This window comes from Peromyscus maniculatus, chromosome 7 (assembly GCF_049852395.1).
Source record: "Peromyscus maniculatus bairdii isolate BWxNUB_F1_BW_parent chromosome 7, HU_Pman_BW_mat_3.1, whole genome shotgun sequence".
NCBI classification, from domain to species: Eukaryota; Metazoa; Chordata; class Mammalia; order Rodentia; family Cricetidae; genus Peromyscus; species Peromyscus maniculatus.
Genome location: NC_134858.1, coordinates 86,437,612 through 86,461,965, shown reverse-complemented (window position 1 = coordinate 86,461,965; position 24,354 = coordinate 86,437,612). Strand labels below are relative to the sequence as shown.

Here is a 24,354-nt window from a genome sequence, read left to right as displayed (position 1 = left end):
ACAAAGCGTGCAGAGCTGAGGATGGAGCAGGAAGGCTCGTTATTAGGGGAGTCTGGGGTTACCTCCCCACAGAAGGTTCTCTGCCAGGAAGCCTATTTGCTAACCATATTGATGCAGGAAGAATCATCAGTGATGGTGATGCCCCAGATGTACACATGGCATGAAGCTACATCGAAGAACACACGCACGCACATGCACACACGTACACACATGAGATATGATCAAGCTGTGAGGAGGGTACCAGTGTCCCTATCCCTGACTTCAATGTCACTATAGAGAGCTATGCAGGACTGGACCAGAGACTCAAACTGGAGGACAGACACACAGACACAGCTGCAGCTGCCCTCTGGTCTGTCATTATTCACACACCAAACACAGAAACCTACTTTTTAAGGAGAAGGGGTTGTGGGGAGATGATGGGTCTGTACTTAAAACACTTGACGTGGAGGTACGGAGGTGTGAGGACAGGAATTCAGATCCCTAGAACCACATGCAAGCTGGGCAGGTATGGCTGCCACCATTAATCCCAGAGCCTGAGAGCCAGACAGAAATCCTCTGGGCAAGCTGCCTAGCTGGAATCGGCGAGCCCCAGTTCAGTAAGAGACCTGGCCTCAATAAATAGAGAGTCACGGAGGATGGTACACAATGTCTACCTTGGGCTGTCCACACATACATGTGCACCCCACCTATGTACACACACACACATGCAAAACCATTAAAAAGTACAAGGAAATCTGTAAGTCATGTGTGTCTGTGACCAGTCCGTTCTGTCCTCCACCCCGAGGCTTGTAAATCCAATCCTTTCCCTTCTACTTATCCTCTAGCTTCCTCAAACCATCCTTGCCTGAGGAACCCCATCTTCTACACTTGGCCCTGAATTCCCGAGGAACTCCATGCTGGGAACTAGGGTCCTCCTCAGCGTCTGTCTCTCTACATCCACCTAAAGCAGTGGTTCTCAGCCTTCCTCATGCTGTGACCTTAAATACAGTTCCTCAGGCCGTGGTGACCCCAACCATAACCTTATTTCATTGCTACTTCATAACTGTAGTTTTGCTACTGTTCTGAATCACAATGTAAATAGCTTTTCGGAGGCAGAGGTTTGCCAAGGGGGTTGTGACCCACAGGTTGAGAATCAGAATCACCGGTGACTCCGTCTTGCGCCAGTGCAGCCTTGTTTCTCTTTCCTTTCTGTCTGTCACCTCTGTCGGAACTCAGGCTCTTGTCTTGAGCAATTATCGCTGAGAATAATTTCAAAGTCCAGACCCCACCACCCAGGCCAGGAGCCTTTTCAAGCACAAAAGTCACCTGCCATTTCGCCCTGTGGGCTCGGCACAGCTGTGCAGCTTAGCCCTGGGATGGACATGAAGGGTTAACTGTACAACATAGCCCGGTGGTGGACACAAAGGGTTTGGCTTGGTAGGCAATGTCCACCTTCTTTCATTGAAGCTTTAGATAAACTCGTTGTCAGAAGCAAAAGACACCAAGGCTTAAGGAGACTAGAGAGTTAGGCTTCAGACTGGCAGACAAGCAGTCTTTTTCAACTGTCTTTAGTTTTGATCAACACCTCCTACTGTTTTCACTCCTCTATACTTCTTACCTCCCACCCTCTCTTAAGCCTTTTCACTCTCAGTATCCTCCAACTTTCATATCACACCTGTTCTCATACCCTCCATATCCTGCCCTCTTTCTCCTCCTCCTGTGTGGGTCTTTTCTAATTCTCTCACATGTACAAACATTAACTTCAACTTGAGCAGAGAAATCTAAAATTTTGAAGGTAGAATCTACATATGAGAGAAAAGAAGTGACATTTGACTTTCTGGGTTACCTCTTTTAGGTAAACTCTTCATTTAAGTTTACCTCTTCATTTGAACCATTTCCACACAAATTTCATAATTTTGGTCTTTGCTTTCTTCTTTTTACTCCTAAAAAAAATTCTATTGTGTGTATATTTCACAATTCCATTTTCCATCCATCAGTTGATGAGCAATTAGGATGACTGTAATTCCTAGCTATTATAAGTAGAGAAACTATGAATATTGATGTGCAAGAGTTTCTACGGTAGCCTATGGTAGCTCAAGGAGTGAGGTAGATGAGTCACACCATAGTTCTGTTTTAGCTGTTTAAGAAACTAAAACACTGAGGAGTTTTTAGTATTTAATATGACTTAAATTATGGTTATAGTTGTTATAATCTCCCCAGATTTCAACACACCCTTTCCATTTGTTTCTTTGATAATAGCCACTCTGACTGTGGTATGCTACATAGAATGCTCAAAGTAATTTGATTTTCATGTCTTTGTTGGCTAAGAATATTTAACACCTTGTAAAATGTTAATAGATTTATATTCTTACTTTCAGGGCCTTCTTTTAGTTCCAGGGCTCATTTTTATTGAATAGTTGTTTTTCTTGATGTTTGAGTTTTGAGAGGTTATTTTATATTCTACATGAGTCCTCTGTTAAATATGTACTTGACAAAGATCGTCTAATTTTGTGGACTTCCCCTTCATTTATATAGCATTTTTTATTGCAATACACGTGCTTTTAAATTACATAGGATTCCATCTGTATGCCTTATTTCCTAAGTAACATATTCAAAAAGTCCTTACCTATGCCAGTATTTTGTAATTTTTTCCTACTTTTTCCTCTTGCTGTTTCAGTTGTTCAATGTGATGATTTTGTCCTTCTTTTCTTTTCCTCCTCAGTCTATCATAAAATTATTATATCAACATGAAATAGGATCTTCTTTCTCAAATAATGAATGCTGGTAAGCATGTAGGCAAAGGGAATCCTGATATATTGCCAGTATGAATGCAGATTACTACACTCACTATATGGTATAAAGACATCACAAAATAACTATAAATATAATCACAATGTTTAACAGATAAACCACTCCAAAGTATACACTCACAGGTGTCAGTCACTATAAAAGATATGAGTGAATAACCATATCTATTGCAACACTTGTCATAATATCTATATCATAGAGTCTGCCTAAATGACTGTCAATGGGGAGATATATTAAGAAACTAAAGTAGATAAACATAATTAGTAATTTTCAGGCCCCCAAAAGACCAAAATCCTGTTAGTTGCAGGAAGAGATAGAACTGGAGCTCAACATATAAAACAATATGTCAGAATCCCAAATACAAATGTCACGTGCTTTTTGTCATATGTAGAAAAGAAAAATGTTTTTATGAAAATAGAGTGAAGGAGTCGCACAATTATTCTGAAAAATATGTATAAGCTATAAAATGCACTTCGAGTACATATATGTGTATGTCTCTGTGTGGGGTTGTGCATATAAGCACAGTGTCTCTGGAGGCCATAAGAAGGTGTCAGACCTGAAGAGCTGTAGTTACAGGTGGTTGTGAGCTCTGCAGCGTGGGTGCTGGGAGCAGAGTTCAAGTCCTCTGCAAGGGAAGAACCAGCTTGTACCTGGTCTTAACTATTCTTAACACTTGAGCCCTCCCTCAAGCCCCTATAAATGCACCTTGAGTAAAAATATAAAACCAAAACTCCACTCTGTGGTTGAGGATGTAAGAAACAAGGGTCCTGATACATTGCTGTTGGGAATTGCTTAAATCTCACAGAGAAATTTAGTTTAGATTCACTTATGGTTTACTTCTTATTCCAAAATTCTGATTTGAGGACTTCATCCAAATGCTAAAGACTGTTGTTAAACATTACAGAATTTTGAAATACTCCTTCTATTCTTTGAGAATTTCATATATGAATAAAATACATTTTGAGCATATTCACTGTCCAGTTCCTCCTGAATATCGCTCTAACCAAGTATCTCCCAAGCTCATGTCTCTTTCATTTTCTTATTTCTATAAACCCCTGCCGTTTAATTAATGCTGCACATATGAGCATGGACTTAAGTATTTAAATTATACTTTATAATGTGCACATGCACTATTTTAGACATTAGTGTACTGTTCTAATTGTTGAAATTGAAGAAATTTTTCTCCTAGAAACTGACCTCTAAAAGAGGAATGGTATTTCCTTACAAAATAAATTATGCTGTTGTAGGCAAGATTGAAATCCCTCCAAGCACTTATGTGATGAATTGTGAAAGAAATGAGCCAGATGAAATGGGGTATTTGTAGAATAACACACTCAGATTCGAGTTAATTGGTCTATGACAGGTTATCTTTTCACATCTAAAATTATCAATTTTTATAGCCACTTGAAATATTCTTTATTTTCTCAGATTTTAAATCCAGAACTGTGTAACTATAATTTCAAAAGATAGACATGTGTTATAAATCAAGCACAATTCTGGAACTAATTTTCTAGAGTCATAGCTTTAAAAAGTAAAAGTTTGTGCATATATTTTTTATTTCCATAAAAAGTACTTCTGTACCTAAATCTGTCAGTCCCTTAGGAAATGATGGTCTTGGTTTGCAGTCACCCTGAGAATTCATTGTTCTTAGATGATTTCCAATACGACACAGAGGCACAGCTCTTCCATTATGTCAGACACAGTGAATTTTCATAGTGTTCTGTATGTCACACTTAGTCAGGTTTATAATACTCCTGATAAGTGAGTTGTAGCAAGCAATATAAATGGTGATTTCATGCACCTTTCCACCAAGCAATAAATTAGTCAAAACTATTATCTCTAAGACAATGTGAAAATCGGTCATGTATTTTAAGTTAGGATGAAGTGAGCCAGAATGGTCCAACCATACTCTTTGTTTACCAGGATAATGGCTGAAAAATGCAAGGGCACATTTACCAGGAATCTACTAGGAAAGCCATTGAACCAATAAAAGGCTAGTATTTTAATATCTTTTTAAAGAGAAGTAATTGTAAATTATTACAAATGAGATGTAGTAATGCTGCAACAGCAGGAAATATTTTAATTTTTTTTTTTTTTTTTTTGGTTTTTCGAGACAGGGTTTCTCTGTGTAGCTTTGTGCCTTTCCTGAATCTCGCTTTGTAGACCAGGCTGGCCTCGAACTCACAAAGATCCGCCTGGCTCTGCCTCCCGAGTGCTGGGATTAAAGGTGTGCACCACTGCCGCCCGGCTGAAATATTTTAATTTTTATGTGATATTTACAATATCTAACAAAATTCAATGCAATTGTATTTACTAGACTGTGATCAGATCGTCTCTTAATGGATGTTGTTATCCCTTTCAGTATATAGTGTGAGGATGTATGGTATTTGTAATTGTTGAAGCAGAACAAACCAATAGTTTCAAATGAGGAAATTCCATGGTAAGTGTTACAGTATTAATCATGTGATTTTATTATAGATGAATAAATTTGAGGATGCTGACTATTTTTTCAGACTGAAGCTGGTTTAATATATAGTTTCTTTATCTAAGGCTGCTTCACCTGCCTAGAGAACTCTGTCTCAAGTCTTCAATCCTTTAGAAACCATTTACAGGTCCAAATGCTCTGAAATCTCCTTCTGTAAATTCCTGTAACTGACAAAGGAAAGTACATTTATTTTCAATTATCATTTACTGCTTCATATGTTTATTTCTTATTTGTACTGTTTTCAAATGAACAATTTGTGCTTTACAGGTTGCAAATGATTCTATTATCATCACAATTCAAAACACATGGTGTACCTAAAATACATTTTCTACTTGAAATGTCTTAAATCATTTTATTGTGATAATTTAAAAGGAACCTAGTAGGAAATTTTTCCCTAGAGATGTCACTGTTTTTCATAGTAGCCATGATCTACAAAGTGACTTATAATTAGAATTTGAGTAAAGTGTTGCATAAAATCTTTTATAGAACAATAATTTTAAAACTATGACTTCTGAAAACAGCCTCTCTTAGTTGTTCCCTGCAGTATATTCAGTAGACAAAATATTGTTGATATGTTTCAATATTCTAATGGTACTATGAATACTATCTAAAATGTGTGTCCATTTCATTCTTACTATGTACTGTGCTTTAAACTTACTATGCACTTTCAATGTGTTTTTGTTTCCTTCCGATCATGTTCACTTGAAACCTGCTCATGCCTTTGTCTGTACACTAGGAAATAAGCAAGATGCACATTAGTAACACAACCATTCCCTGTTTAAAAGACCCATCCATTGTACACTTATATTAAGGAATTATCTTCCACAATATTAAATTTATTTTCCTTGAGTTAGTTCACATAAGTAAAAAATAAGAACTTTTTAGGGTTTCATAATTCTTTATCATTCTCTTCACTCCATGATTTTCTTAACATGTGAAGATAGATATATATTTCTCTATGTGTACAGTAATTTCCTGTGTATCTCACACCAGTAGATCCTATTTTAAAACCTCAGAAATATGAAATACATGATATGTTGCTCTAGGAGCAACATTAAACTATTCCAAATGAAATTACATTGGAACAGATTTTGCATTTGAGATAACACTACAGGCACATAATTTGGATCCTCATAACAACTGACTTCACCTGTGTTTGTTATGTGAGAATATCTTTTAAAAAATGGTATCACTAGACATAAAACAAAATCACTAAGAATGAACTGGTTTAAGTTTTGTTGGATTGAATGAAGTAAACACAATACAACAATTCTAGCTACCAAAAGTAGATGTGTCCATGAAAGCCAGATATAGATTGTTGTTCATATGTCATTTTAATCTACTAACAATTTAGAAATTTAACTGGGAACTTATATGCCATCTTAATTCCTGTGTAGTATACAGAGCATATGCATCTTAGAAACCTTAAGGAGATTGTAATTATTAACATACAAATTTTACTTTTGACACTTAAAGGACTATGAACATGATGGAATATATGAAGGATCATTATTGAATCAGATACTCTAGAAATACAAAGTATTTGTCTTATGTAACTCTAATAGATGAATGAACCTTGCATATGTACATGAAACATCAGTTTGCAATGTAAAGGTTGTTATTTTTTTCATAAAGATATTTTTTTCCCTCTGACACCCATCATGAGACTGAGGACTGTACTGGGAAAGCATACTAAAAAGGATTTTATGGTAGCAGGTTAAAATGACAACTCAATTTGAAACTTTTAACATATTAGAATACATTTTACAATCACATTGTTTTATTCAATGAAGTTTTTCCTTCTTAGAAATTTCCTATATGTGTATGTAGCACGAATTCTAAAAGGTCTTGTAATAAAAACCTGGGAGCCTGATATAGGGGTAAATGCTGTAAGATCAGAGAGACAAAGGAACAAGCCACTGCCATGACTCACCTCACCAACTCCACGAATCCTCTGATTGAATGTCTCTGAGTCTTCCATCAAAAGGGGTCCAGCTGAAAAAGCCTTTAGTTCCTGTCTTCTCATGCCTTACATACCTTTCTTTGCCCAGCCATCATTTCCTCCCTATTGCTGGGATTAATGGCCTGTGTGCTTCCCAAAACTGGGATTAAAGGTGTGAGATCTCAAATTCTGGGATTAAAGGAATGTGACTCCCAGTTACTGGGATTAAAGGTATGTGCCAACTGCCTGACATCTATGTTTAATCTAATGGCTTGTTTTGTTCTCTGATCCTCAAGCAAATTTTATTATGGTATATATATCACCACTTTGGCTTTTCAGGCTGAGCAGTCCTAGAGGTAAGACTGGGCAGAGGCTTGTTCCTTTATTCTCTGATCTTTCACCATTTACCCCAATATCTGGCTCTGGGGTTTTTGTTATAAGACCTTTTAAAATTTGTGTTACATATGTATCCTTAAATCATTAGTCTCATGTCTTCTGGGAGAGCAAGAATCTCCTATAAACATTATATTACTCTTAAGGCATTTCATTTTGAATTTTTGAGATGAAATCTCAAAATTTCGAGATACCACACCCTTGAACAATTTACTGAGATAAAGTATATTAAAAGGACAGGCACCGATGGACTTTAATGAACTGAGGAGCTCTATGTCAAATGACTGACATGCCTCCTGTACGTTTGTACACACAGAAAATAAGAGTTCTAATAAACATGCTGAAAAGGCAAAGGACCTGCACATGGGATGAACTCTAAGATAATATTTAAAAATATTCATACACACTGTTTAAACTTCTCAAATAGAATGTTCTAGGATGGAAAAGGAACACCTTTTAAATTTAGTGTTTTTTTCCATCTGTAGACTTAGTAGAAAAAAAAGAAAAATGAAGAACCAATCTGTGGAGATAGTGTTCATTTTGCTTGGACTGACAGATGACCCTCAGCTACAAATTCTGATTTTCCTGTTTCTGTTTTTCAATTATATCTTGAGCCTGATGGGGAACTTAGTGATCATCCTCCTCACCCTGCTGGATCTCCGCCTCAAGACTCCAATATATTTCTTCCTCCGGAATTTCTCCTTCCTAGGAATTGCATTCACATCTGCCTGCATTCCATGGTTCTTGATGAGCATTCTCACTGGAGACAAAACAATTTCCTACAATGCTTGTGTAGCTCAATTCTTCTTCTTCTTCTTTCTATTACTAGTCACAGAGTTCTACCTCCTGGCTGCCATGTCCTATGATCGCTACATTGCCATCTGCAGACCACTGCACTACCCCATCATCATGAACAGCAAAATGTGCCACCTGCTGGTCATCAGCTCCTGGATGACAGGGTTCTTATCCGTCTTTCCTCCTTTGATGTTGGGACTCAAACTGGAATTCTGTGCTTCCAAAACCATGCATCACTTCCTATGTGACACGTCTCCTGTCCTCCAGCTGTCTTGCACAGACACACGTTTCATAGAATGGATGGCTTTCATCATAGCTGTGATGACACTCGTCATCACCTTGATCTTAGTGATCCTCTCTTACACACTCATTATCAAAACCATCCTCAAGTTCCCTTCAGCTCAACAACGGAGAAAGGCCTTTTCCACCTGCTCCTCACACATGGTTGTTGTCTCCATTACTTATGGGAGTTGTATCTTCATGTACATGAAAACATCAGCCAAGGAAAGGGTGACTTTAAATAAAAGGTGTAGCTGTGCTCAACACTTCTGTGGCCCCTTTGCTCAACCTTTTCATTTACACCTTAAGGAACCAGCAGGTGAAGGAAGCTTTCAAACAGGTACTTCACAGATTTTGTTCTGCTCAAAACAGTGAATTAAGATTTAGGCATAAATAGCATGTTGTTATAACATGACTGAAAAAATGAAAATGATTGTCAAATATATTTTCTGTGGCCTATGCCATTTCTTTCCTTTACTACTTAGATCATAGTAAGTATTCTTACTGCTCTATGCTCATCTTTCAGAATAGATCTTCTGAATCACTTCTTCAATCCACAATGTGTAATTCTATCTTTACTCAAAAAAATCTCTCTTCTCATTAATGATAGGTTTATTTACTAAATGTATTGTGTAATTGAATGTTGTTAGATATAATGGAATAATTCTATATGTATATTAATTGCTAAGCATTTCATTAGCAGTTTAATATTTTGTTAGCATTGCTAAGCATAGAGGCAATTTAGAGTATGAAATTACTCTATAGTGTAAAGGAGGTTGTTATGGAAAATAACTAGAAAGTCCGAGTCAATTTAAAGATATAATTAGTCCTCTAGAAGGAAGCATCCATATAATTAATGAACCTTATGAGGTAAATGAAGGAATTAAAGCTTCAAGAGGACTGTAATAAGAAGTATGAAACATGTAAGGGAATGAATTGTTTCTCCTGTAGAGTTATAATTAACAATTAGTTGATGTATTTCAATGGCTTCATAGGAAGAAATAACTTGATTTCATACTTTGATGCTATTTTTCATATTTCTTTAAGGTCCTGAATCCTAGAAATGATACTAGTTATGAAAAAATCAACATGTAAAATTTGTTATATGTTGGTTTGAAGAAATTTCTATTTGTAAATTGAAATTTTCTTTTTTTTTTGGTTTTTTTTCGAGACAGGGTTTCTCTGTGTAGCTTTTTGTGCCTTTCCTAGAACTCACTTGGTAGTCCAGGCTGGCCTTGAACTCACAGAGATCCGCCTGGCTCTGCCTCCTGAGTGCTGGGATTAAAGGCGTGCGCCACCACCGCCCGTCTAAAATTTTCTAATGAATGTTCTTCAGTCATTTTTTACAAAATTAATGATGTATCTCTTATACATGACAGTATAAACTTAATCTAAATACATTGAAAATTTGCACAACCTTGGAACTATGCTGTGGCTTTTCTTTCCATACCCTGTGAATATGTGTTGCTCTCATTGATTGATAAACAAAGTTGTTTGGCCAGTGGTGAGGTAGGATAAAGTTAGGCAGTAGAATCAAACTGAAGACAGAGGTGAAGAAGGGTGGAGTCAGGGCAGATGCTGCAACCCACCCAAGAAGCAAGATGTGAAAGAACTGATACACCACAGATCACCTGGCAATACATAGATTAATAGAATTGGATTAATTTAAATGTAACAGCAAGGCAGCAATAAGCCTGAGCCATTGGCTAAGCATTTGCAATTATTATAAGGCTCTGAAATGGCTAGGGACGGGGCTGGACAGAGAAAAGCCTCCACTTACAGAACTAATAAAATGTAATATTGATGTTTTTTCTTCACCTTTTCTCTTATTTTTTATGGATATAAATAAAAATGAAAACAACACAACCTCTGAGACACATTATTTTTATTAATTTTTAAAATCACCATACTGATCCCGGATCCCATCCTTGGGCTCCAGCCACTCCTGGGAACACCTGCCCAACTTGGCTCCAGGTTCTGGCCCCCGGGCAGGTCCCCTTCTAGCCCCACCGGGAAGGATCCCCTTGTCCAAGCACCCGGCAGCCCCTGCAATCTCCACGCCCTGACCCACGCCCATCTGCCCAAGACCCCAGCCACTTCCTGAGACTTAGAGACTGGCCCCCAGCTCCCATCCTGCCCCCCCCCCCGACTTCCCTTCTGGACCATAGGTGAGTATCCGGGCCCATCCCGGACCCTATCCCTGGGCACCAGCCACTTCTGGGAACACCTGCCCAAATTGGCCCCAGGATCTGGCCCCCAGACAGGCCCCTTTCTAGCCCCACTGGGGCTAGAATAACACCCGATTTTTCAATGGAGACTTTGAAAGCCAGAAGGACCTGGACAGATGTAATGCAGACACTAAGAGACCATGGATGTCAGCCCAGACTAATATACCCAGCAAAACTTTCAATCATCATAGACGGAATGAACAAGACATTCCAAGACAAAGCCAGATTCAAACAATACTTATCCACAAACCCAGCCCTACAGAAAGCACTAGAAGGAAAATTCCAACCTAAGGAAGTCAGATACACCCTTGAAAACACAGGCAACAGATAAAGCCACAGCAGTAAACCCCAAAGAAGAGAAGTACACACACGCTACCACCAAAAATAACAGGGATGAACAATTACTGGTCATTAATATCCCTTAATATCAATGGACTTCCCTTCTGGACCAGAGAGGGCTCCCATCCTGCCCTGGACTTCCCTTCTGGACAAGAGCTCACATCCTGACCTGGACTTCCCTTCTGGACAAGAGCGCACATCCTGCCCTGGACTTCCCTTCAGGATAAGAGGGCCCATCCTACCACTGACTTCCTGTCTGGACAAAAGCTCCCATCCTGCCCCAGTTTCACATCCAGATAAGAGCTTTCATCCTGCCCTGGAGTTCCCATTTGGACAAGGGAGCTCCCATCTGGACAAGAGAGAGAGAATTCCTGAATCTGTCAGCTCTGTCTGAAACAAGTACACTGATAAGGCCAAGAAACGAACCATAAGGAGATGGGCAGACATCAAAGCAAAAGTACATAAATCAAAATGAAGAGCAATACAGCATCACCAGAAACTAGCCCGCCTCCAACATCTAGACCTGAACATCAAAAATTGGAAGAAGCAGAAGAAAATAGCCTTATGAATAACATCATGAAGAAGGTAGAGGCTTGTGTAGAGGAAAAGACAAAAAAAAATGGGAAGAACGCTGTAAACAACTAGAGGAAACGGCAAACAAATTAGAAGAAAACAATAAAGTCCTGGAAGAAAACAATAAAGTACTGGAAGAAAACAATAAAGTACTGAAAGAAAATCATGAAAAAGCAATGAAACAAATAAAGGAAATAGACCAAGACTTGAAAAGGGAAAAAGAAAAAATGAAGAAGACACAAACAGAGGGAATGCTGGAAATAGAAAATCTGAGTAAAAGATCGGGAACTTCAGATGCAAGTATAACCAACAGAATGCAAGAGATGGAAGAGAGGATCTCTGGCATTGAAGATACAGTAGAAGAAAAGGATTCATCATCAAAGAAAACACTAAAGCCAACAAAGTCATGAACCAAAATGTCCAAGAAATTTGGGACACCATGAAAAGACCAAAACTATGAATTATAGGGATAGAAGAAGGTGAAGAATACCAACTCAAAGGAACAGAAAATATATTCAACAAAATCATAGAAGAAAACTTTCCCAACTTAAAGAAGGAAATGCCTATGAAGATACAAGAAGCCTATAGAACACCAAACAGACTAGACCCCCAAAAAAAGTCCCCTCAACACATAATAATTAAACAATGAAATGTACAGAATAAAGAAAGAATATTAAGATCAGCAAAGGAAAAAGACCAAGTGACTTTTAAGGCAAACCCATCAGAATAACACCCGATTTCTCAATGGAGACTTTGAAAGCCAGAAGGACCTGGACAGATGTAATGCAGACACTAAGAGACCATGGATGTCAGCCCAGACTAGTATACACAGCAAAACTTTCAATCATCATAGACGGAATGAATAAGACATTCCAAGACAAAGCCAAATTCAAACAATACTTATCCACAAACCCAGCCCTACAGAAAGCACTAGAAGGAAAATTCCAACCTAAGGAAGTCAGATACACCCTTAAAAACACAGGCAACAGATAAAGCCACAGCAGTAAACCCCAAAGAAGAGAAGTACACACACGCTACCAACAAAAATAATAGGGATGAACAATTACTGGTAATTAATATCCCTTAATATCAATGGACTTAATTCTCCTATAAAAAGACATAGGCTTATAGAATGGATACAAAAGCAGGACCCATCTTTCTGCTGCATACAAGAAACACATCTCAAATTCAAAGACAGACACTACCTAAGAATAAAAGGCTAGGAAAAGACTTTCCAATCAAATGGTCTTAAGAAACAAACGGGTGTAGCCATCCTGATAGACAACATAATAGACTTCAAACTAAAATCAATCAAAAGAGATCAGGAAGGGCATTACATACTCATCACAGGAAAGATCCACCAAGATGAAGTTTCAATTCTGAATATTTATGCCCCAAACACAAGGGCACCCACATATGTAAAAGAAACATTACTAAAGCTTAAACCACATATAAAACCCCACACATTAATAGTGGGAGATCTCAACACCCCACTTTCACCACTGGTCAGATCTCCCAAATCGAAACTTAACAGAGAAATAAAGGACTTACCTGATGTCATGACCCAAATGGACCTAATAGATATCTACAGAACATTCCATCCTAACAAGAAAGAATATACCTTCTTCTCAGCACCCCATGGAACTTTCTCTAAAATCGACCACATACTTGGCCACAAAGCAAATCTCAACAGATACAAAACAATTGCAATAACCTCCTGTGTTCTATCAGACCACCATTGTTTAAAGTTAGATTTCAACAACAACAAAAACTACAGAAAACCTACAATCTCATGGAAACTGAATAATGTTCAACTGAATCACCAATGGGTTAAAGAAGAAATAAAGAAAGAAATTAAAGACTTCCTAGAGATCAATGAAAATGAAGACACCACATACCCAAACTTATGGGACACTATGAAAGCAGTGCTAAGAGGGAAATTCATAGCACTAAATGCCCACATAAAGAAGTTGGAGAAATCTCACACTAGTGACTTAACAGCACACCTGAAAGCTCTAGAACAAGAAGAAGCAAAGTCTCCCAGGAAGAATAGATGCCAGGAAATTATCAAAGTGAGAGGTGAAATTAATAAAATAGAAACTAAGAGAATAATACAAAAAATTAATGAAACAAAGACTTGGTTCTTTGAGAAAATCAACAAGATAGACAAGCCCTTATCCAAACTAACCAAAAGACAGAGAGAGAGAGAGAGAGAATCCAAATCAACAAAATTAGAAATGAAATGGGGGATATAACAACAGACATTGAGGAAATCCAGAGAATTATCAGGTCATATTTCAAAAACCTCTACTCCACAAAACTGGAAAACCTAAAAGAAATGGACAATTTTCTGGATAGGTACCACATACCTAAGATAAATCAAGACCAGATGAACTATTTAAATAATCCAATAACCCCTAAGGAAATAGAAACAGTCATTAAAAGACTCCCAACCAAAAAAAAGCCCAGGACCAGATTGTTTCAGCACAGAATTCTACCAGATCTTCAAAGAAGTGTTAATACCAATACTCTCTAAACTGTTCCACACAATAGAAACAGAAGGGACATTACCAAACTCCTTCTATGAGGCTACAATAACCCTGATTCCCAAACCAAACAAGGATGCAACAAAGAAAGAGAACTACAGACCGATCTCCCTCATGAACATTGATGCAAAAATACTCAATAAAATACTGGAAAACAGACTCTAGGAACACATCTGAACAATTATCCACCATGATCAAGTAGGCTTCATCCAAGGAATGCAAGAGTGGTTCAACATACGAAAGTCCATCAATGTAATACACCATATAAACAAACTCAAAGAAAAAAACCACATGATCATCTCACTAGATGCAGAAAAGGCATTTAAGAAAATCCAACACCCCTTCATGATAAAAGTCTTGGAGCGATCAGGAATACAGGGAACATACCTAAACATAATAAAGGCAACTTAAAGCAAGCCAACAGCCAACATCAAATTAAATGGAGAGAAACTCAAAGCAATTCCACTAAAATCAGGAATGAGGCAAGGCTGTCCACTCTCCCCATACTTATTCAATACAGTACTTGAAGTTCTAGGCAGAGCAATAAGAAAACATAAGGAGATTAAGGGGATACAAATTGGAAAGGAAGAAGTCAAGCTTTCCCTACTTGCAGATTACATGATAGTATACATGAGTGACCCCAAAGATTCCACCAAGGAAATGATAAAGCTTATAAACCCCTTCAGCAACATAGCAGGATACAAGATCAACTCAAAAAAATCAGTAGCCCTCCTATATACAATGGACAAAAAAGCTGAGAAGGCAATTAGAGATACATCATCCTTTACAATAGCCACAAATTACATAAAATACCTTGGGGTAACACTAACCAAACAAGTGAAGGACCTATATGACAAGAACTTTAAGTCCCTGAAAAAAGAAATTGAAGAAGATCTCAGAAAATGGAAAGATCTCCCATGCTCATGGATAGGCAGGACCAACACAGTAAAAATGGCAATTTTACCAAAAGCAATTTACAGATTCAATGCAATCCCCATCAAAATACCAACACAAATTTTCACAGACCTGGAAAGAATAATACTCAACTTCATATGGTAAAACAAAAAACCCAGGATAGCCAAAAGAATCCTGTACAATAAAACAACCTCTGGAGGCATCACAATCCCTGACTTCAAGCTCTACTATAGAGCTACAATAATAAAAACAGCTTGGTATTTGCATAAAAACCCACATGTGGACCAATGGAATCGAATCGAAGACCCTGACATTAACCCACACACCTATGAACATATAATTTTTGACAAAGAAGCCAAAAGGGTACAACGGAAAAAAGAAAGCATCTTCAACAAATGGTGCTGGCATAACTGGATATCAATGTGTAGAAGGCTGCAAACAGATCCATATCTGTCACCATGCACAAAACTTAAGTCCAAGTGGATCAAAGACCTCAACATAAATCCAGCTACTCTGAACCTGCTAGAAGAGAAAGTGGGAAGTAGTCTTGAACGCATTGGCACAGGAGATCACTTCCTAAATATAACACCAGTAGCACAGGCACTGAGAGAAACAATCAGTCAATGGGACCTCTTGAAACTGAGAAGCTTTTGTAGAGCAAAGGATACGGTCAACAAGGCAAAACAACAGCCTACAGAATGGGAAAAGATCTTCACCAACCCCACATCTGACAGAGGACTGATATCCAGAATATATAAGGAACTCAAGAAATTAGACATCAAAACAACCAACAGTCCAATTGAGAAATGGGCTTTAGAACTAAACAGAGAATTCTCAACAGAGGAAACTCAAATGGCTGAAAGACATTTAAGGAATTGCTCAACATCCCTAATCATCAGGGAAATGCAAATCAAAACAACTCTGAGAAACCACCTTATGCCTGTCAGAATGGCTAAGATCTAAAACACTGAGGACCCTTTATGCTGGAGAGGATGTGGGACTCAGGGAACTCTCCTCCACTGCTGGTGGGAATGCAAGCTTGTACAACCACTTTGGAAATCAATATGGAGATTTCTTAGAAAATTGGGAATCAATCTCCTCCAAGATCCAGGTATACCACTCTTGGGCAAATACCCAAGAAATGCTCAATCGTGTCACAAGAGCACTTGCTCAGCTATGTTTATATCAGCATTGTTTGTAATAGCCAAAACCTGGAAACAACCTAGATGCCCTTCAACTGAAGAATGGATAAATAAATTGTGGCACATATACACAATGGAATACTACTCAGCAGAGAAAAACAATGACATCATACGGTTTGCATGCAAATGGATGGATCTAGAAAAAATCATCCTGAGTGAGGTAACCCAGACTCAGAATGACAAATATGGTATGTACTCACTCATAGGAGGATGCTAGATGTGGAACAAGGGTGACTGGACTGCTACTCACATTACCAGTGAGGCTACCTGGAAAACAGGACCCCAAGAAAGACACGGGGATCACCCAATGATGGAGAAATGGATGAGATCTACATGAACAGCCTGGACATGAGTGGGAGCAATGAACGGTGAGGGTCGAGGGAAAGAGAGCGGGAGATCCCACCTGGATCAAGAACAGAGAGGGAGAACAAGGAATAGGAAACCATAGTAAATGAAGACCACATGAGAAAAGGAAGAAACAAAGTGCTAAAGAGGCCCACAGTTATCCACAAAGATACCCCCACAAAAGAGTGCTGGCAATGGTCAAGAGACAGCCGGGACTGACCTACTCTGGTGATGGGATGGCCAAACACCCTAATAGTTGTGCCAGAACCCCCATCCAAGGACTGAGGAATCTGGATGCAGACATCTATGGCTAGGCCCCGGGTGGAGCGCTGGGAGTCTAATTAGTAAGAAAGAGGAGGGTTTATATGAGCGAGAATTGTTGAAACCAAGGTTGGATAAAGCACAGGGACAAATAACCAAATGAATGGAAACACGTGAACTATGAACCAAAGGCTGAGGGGCCCCCAACTGTATCAGGCCCTCTGAAAAGATGAGACAGTTGATTGGCTTGATCTGTTTGGGAGGCATCTAGGCATGGTATTAGGTCCTGGGCTCGCTGCATTAGATAGCTGTTTCAAACCTGGGACTTATACAGGGACGCTTGGCTCAATCTGGGAGGAGGGGACTGGACCTGCCTGGACTGAGTCTATCAGGTCGATCTCAGTCCTCGGGGGTGGCCTTGATCTGGAGGTGGTGGGAGTGGGGGGTGGACTGAGGGGAAGGGGAGGGGGGCAGGAAGGGGGAAAACAAGGGAATCTGTGGCTGTTATGTGGAGCTGAATAGTATTGTAAAATAAAATAAATAAAAGAAAAGATATAACTATGTCCATATGAGGTATCATTTACCACATATTTTATAATTTTTAATTAAAATATGTAAGTCTAATATGCTTCTATTTTTATGTTGCTACAACTGTAAATAAATTTTAAGAGTAAAAAAAAATTACCATACCAAGCCATGGCCTTCATTTTGACATTCTCATACACAGGTCACTATTCTTTTCTCTAAATTTCTCCCCACTGCTCTCCTACAACCTCCCCCAGTTCCCTTCCTTCCTACAGTCTCCCCTCTGCTTTCAAGGCTCAAGTTCTGCACTATGCTTTCTTTCCCCACTCTTACAATGTCTCTACCTATCAGTCACTCCCCTGAAACCTCCCACATCTGTTTGCAATTAAATCTAGTGTCCACTTCATGGATTTCCTTGAGAAGGAGAAATAGAAGAAATCTCCTGGCATGGTGGGTGATAGAGACTTGAGGGAGCAGGTTGGGAAGGCAGTTCATGGGGAGTAGGTTGGGGTGGGATGAAGTGGAGAATAAGGACAGAGGCTGATGGGGGTGGAGCATTTCAGGGTTTGGGGAAAACCTGGTGCCAGAGAAACTCCCAGGAATCCACAAGGATGACCCAGCTAAAACTCCTAGCAATAGTGGAAAGGGTGCCTGAAGTGGCCATCTACTATAATCAGATTTGTAACTACCCTAATTGTCATCAGAGAGTCTTTATTCAGTAACTTATGGAAGTAGATGCAGAGATCCACAGGCAAGTACTGGGCCAAGCTCCAGAAAGAAAGGGAGGAGGGATTGTACAAGCCAGGAAAATCAAGATTATGACAAAGGAACCCACAGAGACAGCTGATCTGAGCTCTTAGGTGCACATGGACTCTGGACCAATAGATACAAAGCCTATATGGAGCCGACCTAGGCCCTATGCATGTGTGTGACACTTGTGTAGCTTAGTCTCCCAGTAAGGCTCTTAGCAGTGAGATCAGGACCTGTCCTTGTCCCTGGAACTCAGCTGACTTTTGGGAACCTGTTCTCCATGCTGGATTACCTAGCCTAGCCTTGATGCAGAGGAAAGAGCTTGGTGCTATCTCAACTTAATGTTCCATGCTTTTCAAGCCCATGGGAGGCCTGCATGCACCATTCTGAATGGAGAGGGAGCAGGAGCAGATGGAGGGGGGTAGATGGGAATGGGTCCACAAGTGATTTTTCAGGCAACTTAGAAAATCCTGTTCTCCTATACACACAAAAGCGACTTCATGCTTTGTGTGCTTTTTCTTTTGTTTTGTTATTTTTGTCATATTGGTTTTCTTTCCTTCCTTTCCTCCTTCCTTCTTTTTTTTTGAGTGAGAACATAAAGTTGGGTATTTAGGGAGGTGGGAGGAGCTGGGGAGTACTGAGAAGGCGAAAGAACACAATAAAATCACTACATAAGAAAAGTTTTTTAATTAAAAAGTGAAATTTCAAATAAATAATGCTAAATTTTTCACTTTATATGTGGATTTCCAGCCAAAAAGAATTTAGAGGTCTCCCAAGCTGTGCTCCATTCCCTGCACTGATTTGGTGAAGCCGCTGTCCATTGCACTTATTCTTTCCCAGCTTTCATCCCTTTTGGTCAATAGTTTTTGGTTTTGTTTAAAGTTCAAAAGAATAAATCATTACTTAGATATGTATAAAAATAAGGTATGTTGAAATGCCAGCTCCTGAAAACCTTTATCTTTTCAAAATGCCTCTTCATGGGAGTGGGACATCCTATTCCTCAAGTCTCATTCTCTGTGCAAAGGGGTTTATGAAATAATCCTTAGAAGAAAACAAAACTGTGGGGGATACATTCCAATCCTGTTGATGCCTTTAAGAACTCATTCTTTTTTTTATATTATAATGATATCATTTTCCCCTTCCCTTTCCTCCCTCCAAACTGTCCCATTTACCCCACCCCCTTGCTCTTACATTTCATAGGCTCTTTTTCTTTAATTGCTGTTTCATGTGTATGTGCATATGTGTGTGTGCAAGTGTGTATAAATACATGAATATAACCCATTCAGCCTGTATAATGCTACTTGTATGTATGTTTTCAGGGCTGATCTCTTGCTGTTGGATAACCAATTGGTGTGCTCTTCCCTGGGAAAGGCTATTGTCCTGTTCTCAGCACTTTAGCTGAAAATCAGTTCAAAAGTGATTTTCTGCACAATGTTTAGGATTTGGGTCAGAGTCCTGCTGGAAAGTGCAAGTGGGAAATGACAACGATTTTAGTGATGTCTGAATATTTCCTACTGATCTTAGCACAAATGTAGACGGTTCTCAACCCATGAAAACCCATCATGGATGTCATATTAGTTGATCACCCTGGATGCAGAGAACACGTCTCTTCTCTACCTCCCAATATCAAGTTATACACAAAAATCACCCTTCTGAAAGTCTACAATAGAAACACTTGGGGAAATAGATGCTGTGAAACAGCTTCCCTGCTTCTCCTCGTCTTTTCACAAGGTTGTGAGTGATGCTGATATGTTAGCATACAGTTAAATGCAAATTCTGTGTAAAATACATAAAATACCTAAAGCCATACTGTCAGAAGTTACCACTTGTACTTCTATTGTTGATCTTACCCAAGTCTATGTTGTGAATAGGTCAAAATAAATTGACTTAATTTTCATTTGTTCTAGAGTTTCTTCCATTTGTAGGATCACTTCAAATTCTAGATCTAGACCACTATGAATACTCAGATCCATAAAGTGCAATCATAATATTTCAAACTCCTTGAACCCCCTGGTTGGAAAGGCCAAGTTCTACAGGACACAGTTCAATGGAGAGGATACTTATGTGTGTATAACAAACTTTAAAAAAATATTACATTCTATTGTACATCTTTTACTTTTCCAGTAATAAACTACATCTATATTCTCTATGTATTCCCATAGAGAAAAGATACATTTCCAAGTTCTACAACAGATTCTTTCCAGTAAGTAATTTTGTGTCCTGCGAAGGAATTTACTTTTATGGATTTACATGTGAGTTTAATCAAGAAGCTCTAAGAATTAGTAATAGTTACAGAAGTTGCCATAAAATATATGCTCTGATAAAGTAAATGTTGATAATTTCATTTATTACTAAATGTGTTCTTTGCAAAAAGTGTTTTCTGTAGGAAGCAGATGGAATTCTGAGTGAATGTGTATTGTTTGGCTGGGTGCAGCCATCTCAAGGACCCTGATGCTTCAGGCCCATAAGAATGGCAGTCTTTCCCTGGTCAGGCTAAGAGAATGGCAAATCCTTCACCTGGAGAGTATGCAAATGTTGACAAAACATAAAGAAATCAACTGTAGCTTCTTCTCCTAATATCTACAGCAAAACTGATGCCCTACAGACACCTCTTAGCTGTCTCAAATAATCATAAATAGATCCAATAGATCTAATACCAAATGAGTTACTTAAAACAACGATAACAATAAAGAAAAATAGAAAACTACCCAACTCTATGGTACCATTTAAGTTTAGGCACATGACTCTTTTATATTTATTCTTTTACCTTGTCTATATGGGGCTGGCTTCTCCTTTTGGGCTGCTTGTGGTGCTTAATGTCTTTACCATAACCACCACCACTGCCACCACAACCTCTACCTCAACCACATACTTCTCTCATCTTCAGCGTGGCTTGTTAACTGTATTGAATGTAGTTACACTGCTACCCATGACCAACTCAGATATCCTTTAGCAACAATGTTTCTGAAAGTGACTACCAACTGTTGTAGAACACAGGCACACACACTCACAATAGGCCTTGCTTATAGAACTTTATATTGACTCCAAGTCACTGTTTTAAATTTCCATGACATAAATAATACCTGTTGCATAAATTCCTCAAGATTCTGCCAAATCTCCCAAGATCATCATGTTTAAAACTGTACCACTGTCTCCTGTCAACTCTTCAGCTACTCTGTATTCTTGGAAGTTGGGATAGCATCATACTTCCAATTAATGTAAACCGTTCAGTGTTTAGTATAATTTGTTTAGGTTATATGAAGCTTTAGTTCAGTTGCTTTTCACTGTATATGTTGTTTCATCACCTGCTGCTGTCCACCATAGATCTCTGTTCTGTGCTGTATGGTAGCATGGAAATGACTTAGGTGCTTTTCTCTGTTTTATACAATGTATTTCCATAAATATGTACTTCATCAGATATGTCACATACTTGTTCCAAACTCCCTCAGTTTAGCAAATTTAAATGAAAGAACACGAAAGAGTACTGGTTATAATTTTATATATATATTCATAAAACATTATTTCTAAGTTCTCTTCCTAGCTCTACAAGCCATCTATTCAATTCACTTTTCTCTTTTTCTGCAGCATCATTTACTTCATCAGTTTGTTGTGGTGGTAATCTAATTGTACTGAATTATTATTTTGATTGTATGTTAATAAATAAAGTTGTCTGGGGGTCAGAGCTATTAGAGCCATAGCAAGAGTTTGGCGGTGGTGGCACATGCCTTTAATCCCATAGATATCTGTGTGTTCAGGGTCAGAGCTATTAGAACCATAGCAAGAGTGTGGCGGTGGTGGCACACGCCTTTAATCCCATAAGATCTCTGTGTGTTCAGGGATATAGCCAGCATTGGAGACATATGCCTTTAAGACCTAGGGGGCTGTACATTCAGACAGTGACGAGGCAGTCATGTGTTTGGGTTTACAACCAATGAGAAGGCAGAACAACATACTATAAAAAAATGAACCAACAGGAAGTAGGTCTCTTTTCGGGAAGCTGGGACAGCAGGAGGAAGGGTGAGATTTTAGCTCTGAGCTCTGACCTCTCGGCTTTCTCTTTTACATTGTTTCTGTGTTTCTTATTTAATAAGATGGTTGGTTACATCTATATCTGGCGCCCAACGTGACAAGAATCCATTAAAAACTGCTTGGCTTGGCGGCAGGTCCACTTTCCCGCAAGGCCGGCAGGCGGCCCATGGTGGCGGCGGCGGCGGCGGCGGCAGCGGCGGCACGCAGCGGCCGGCGGCGATTGGCTTCTTAGTCCGAGCAGCGGCTTCTTAGCCTGGGTCTAGTTCTGCTTGACCTCAGGCTGGACTATCGGTGAGCTGCTTGCTTAAATCCTGCTTGCTTAAAGACGGTGCTACAAACAACTCAGAGTTGCCCTGCCGAACAGGGCCCTGCCTGTAAAGCCAAAGCACGTGGTCGGAGCTTAAGGAAGCCAGACCCAAGCCTTGACTCGGCACAAGAGGGAACACGTGGCTGCATTTAAACTTTAGCCAGCTACGCTCTCTTGTTCTCTCTCTCTCTCTCTCTCTCTCTCTCTCTCTCTCTCTCTCTCTCTTTCTCTCTTTCTGTTTGGATTTACACCTGGGACACTAGGTGGCTGCTTTGAAAATCCCCTCGGATTTCTACTGTTCTACGCAGATTTGGTAAGTCATAATATATCAGATATTGTAAAGGAAACTATCTAAAAGAAAATTTTTTTCCACATTAAAAAACAAATGGGTTTTATGTGTACATTGGAAGAAAATTGGTTTTTGTTCGAAATTTTAGGCAGTCTGGCAATGGAACAAATATATAATATTAGTATTGGTGGAATTATGCACCTTATCACTATAATAATCCACATTTTAATATTTAAAAACATAGTCAATTTAAGTGCCAGGATAACAGCTTTAGAAGAACTTGTTAAACCTGTAATAATTCAGACAGAAGAAATTAACAGTGAAGTTGCTTCAAGTCGGGATCATAAGGTTGCAGAAAGAAAGCCTGTTTTCACACAGTCACCCTTAATTTATCCTGTAACCGTACAGCAGATGCCTGATCAAATGGCTACACAAAATAATTGGGCTCCAATTGAAATGTTGGATTTAAAAAGGTTTAAGGAGGCAATAGTATCTTATGGCATGCATTCCCCATATGTAAAGCAAATGTTAAACTCTTGGTCAACATATAATAGGATAGTACCACAGGACTGGCGGGACCTTGCACAAGGTGTTCTGGAACCCAGCCAGAGACTTCAATTTCTGACTTGGTTTAAGGAGAAGGCTAAAAACATAGAAAAACAATGGAGGGATAAAGGAATACAAGTTTGCCAGGATCAGCTTATGGGCGAAGGCAAATATGCTTCAGCACAAACACAATGTTTATATGATGTCCAAACCCTAATTTTATGTCGAACGGCAGCCTTGAATGCATGGGACAGAGTTGAAGAACCAGGAAAAAAATCTGAGTCATTTACAAAGGTGATGCAAGGCCCAAAAGAGTCTTTTACTGATTTTCTACAAAGACTGGCTTCAGCAGTAAAGAGAATGGTCTCTGATTCAGAAGATAGTAAGGCAATAATTGAATCTTTGGCCTTTGAGAATGCGAATGCAGCATGCAAAAGAATAATCAGGCCATTAAGGGCAAGATCTGCACCTATGGAAGATTGGATTAGAGAAACAATTAATGTTGAAGCTGATGAGCATGATGATACATGGGTAGGAGAAGTAATTTCAAAAGGTTTGAGGAGTGTTAGATGTTTTGGATGTGGAAAGCAAGGACATTTAAAAAGGGACTGTAGACAGGTCATTCCCAGAAACAATGTTTCTTCAAGGAACAATGGCAACAGAATGCCCCTTCCTTCTGGAGTATGCAGAAGGTGTGGTAAGGGAAAACACTAGACCAACGAATGTAGATCAACAAAGGACAGACAGGGTAATCCTTTGCCTCAGTCTTCGGGAAACTCCCAGAGGGGCCTCGCGCAGGCCCCCAGTGCAAATCCAGT

General features: G+C 39.0%; 2 pseudogenes; both read left to right on the top strand.

The window, feature by feature from the left end:
* LOC143274401 (T-complex protein 1 subunit gamma pseudogene) overlaps window positions 1-24,354 on the top strand; it is a 164,866-nt pseudogene that overhangs the window by 59,175 nt on the left and 81,337 nt on the right.
* Window positions 8,112-9,078, top strand: LOC102906808 (olfactory receptor 6C6-like; annotated as a pseudogene).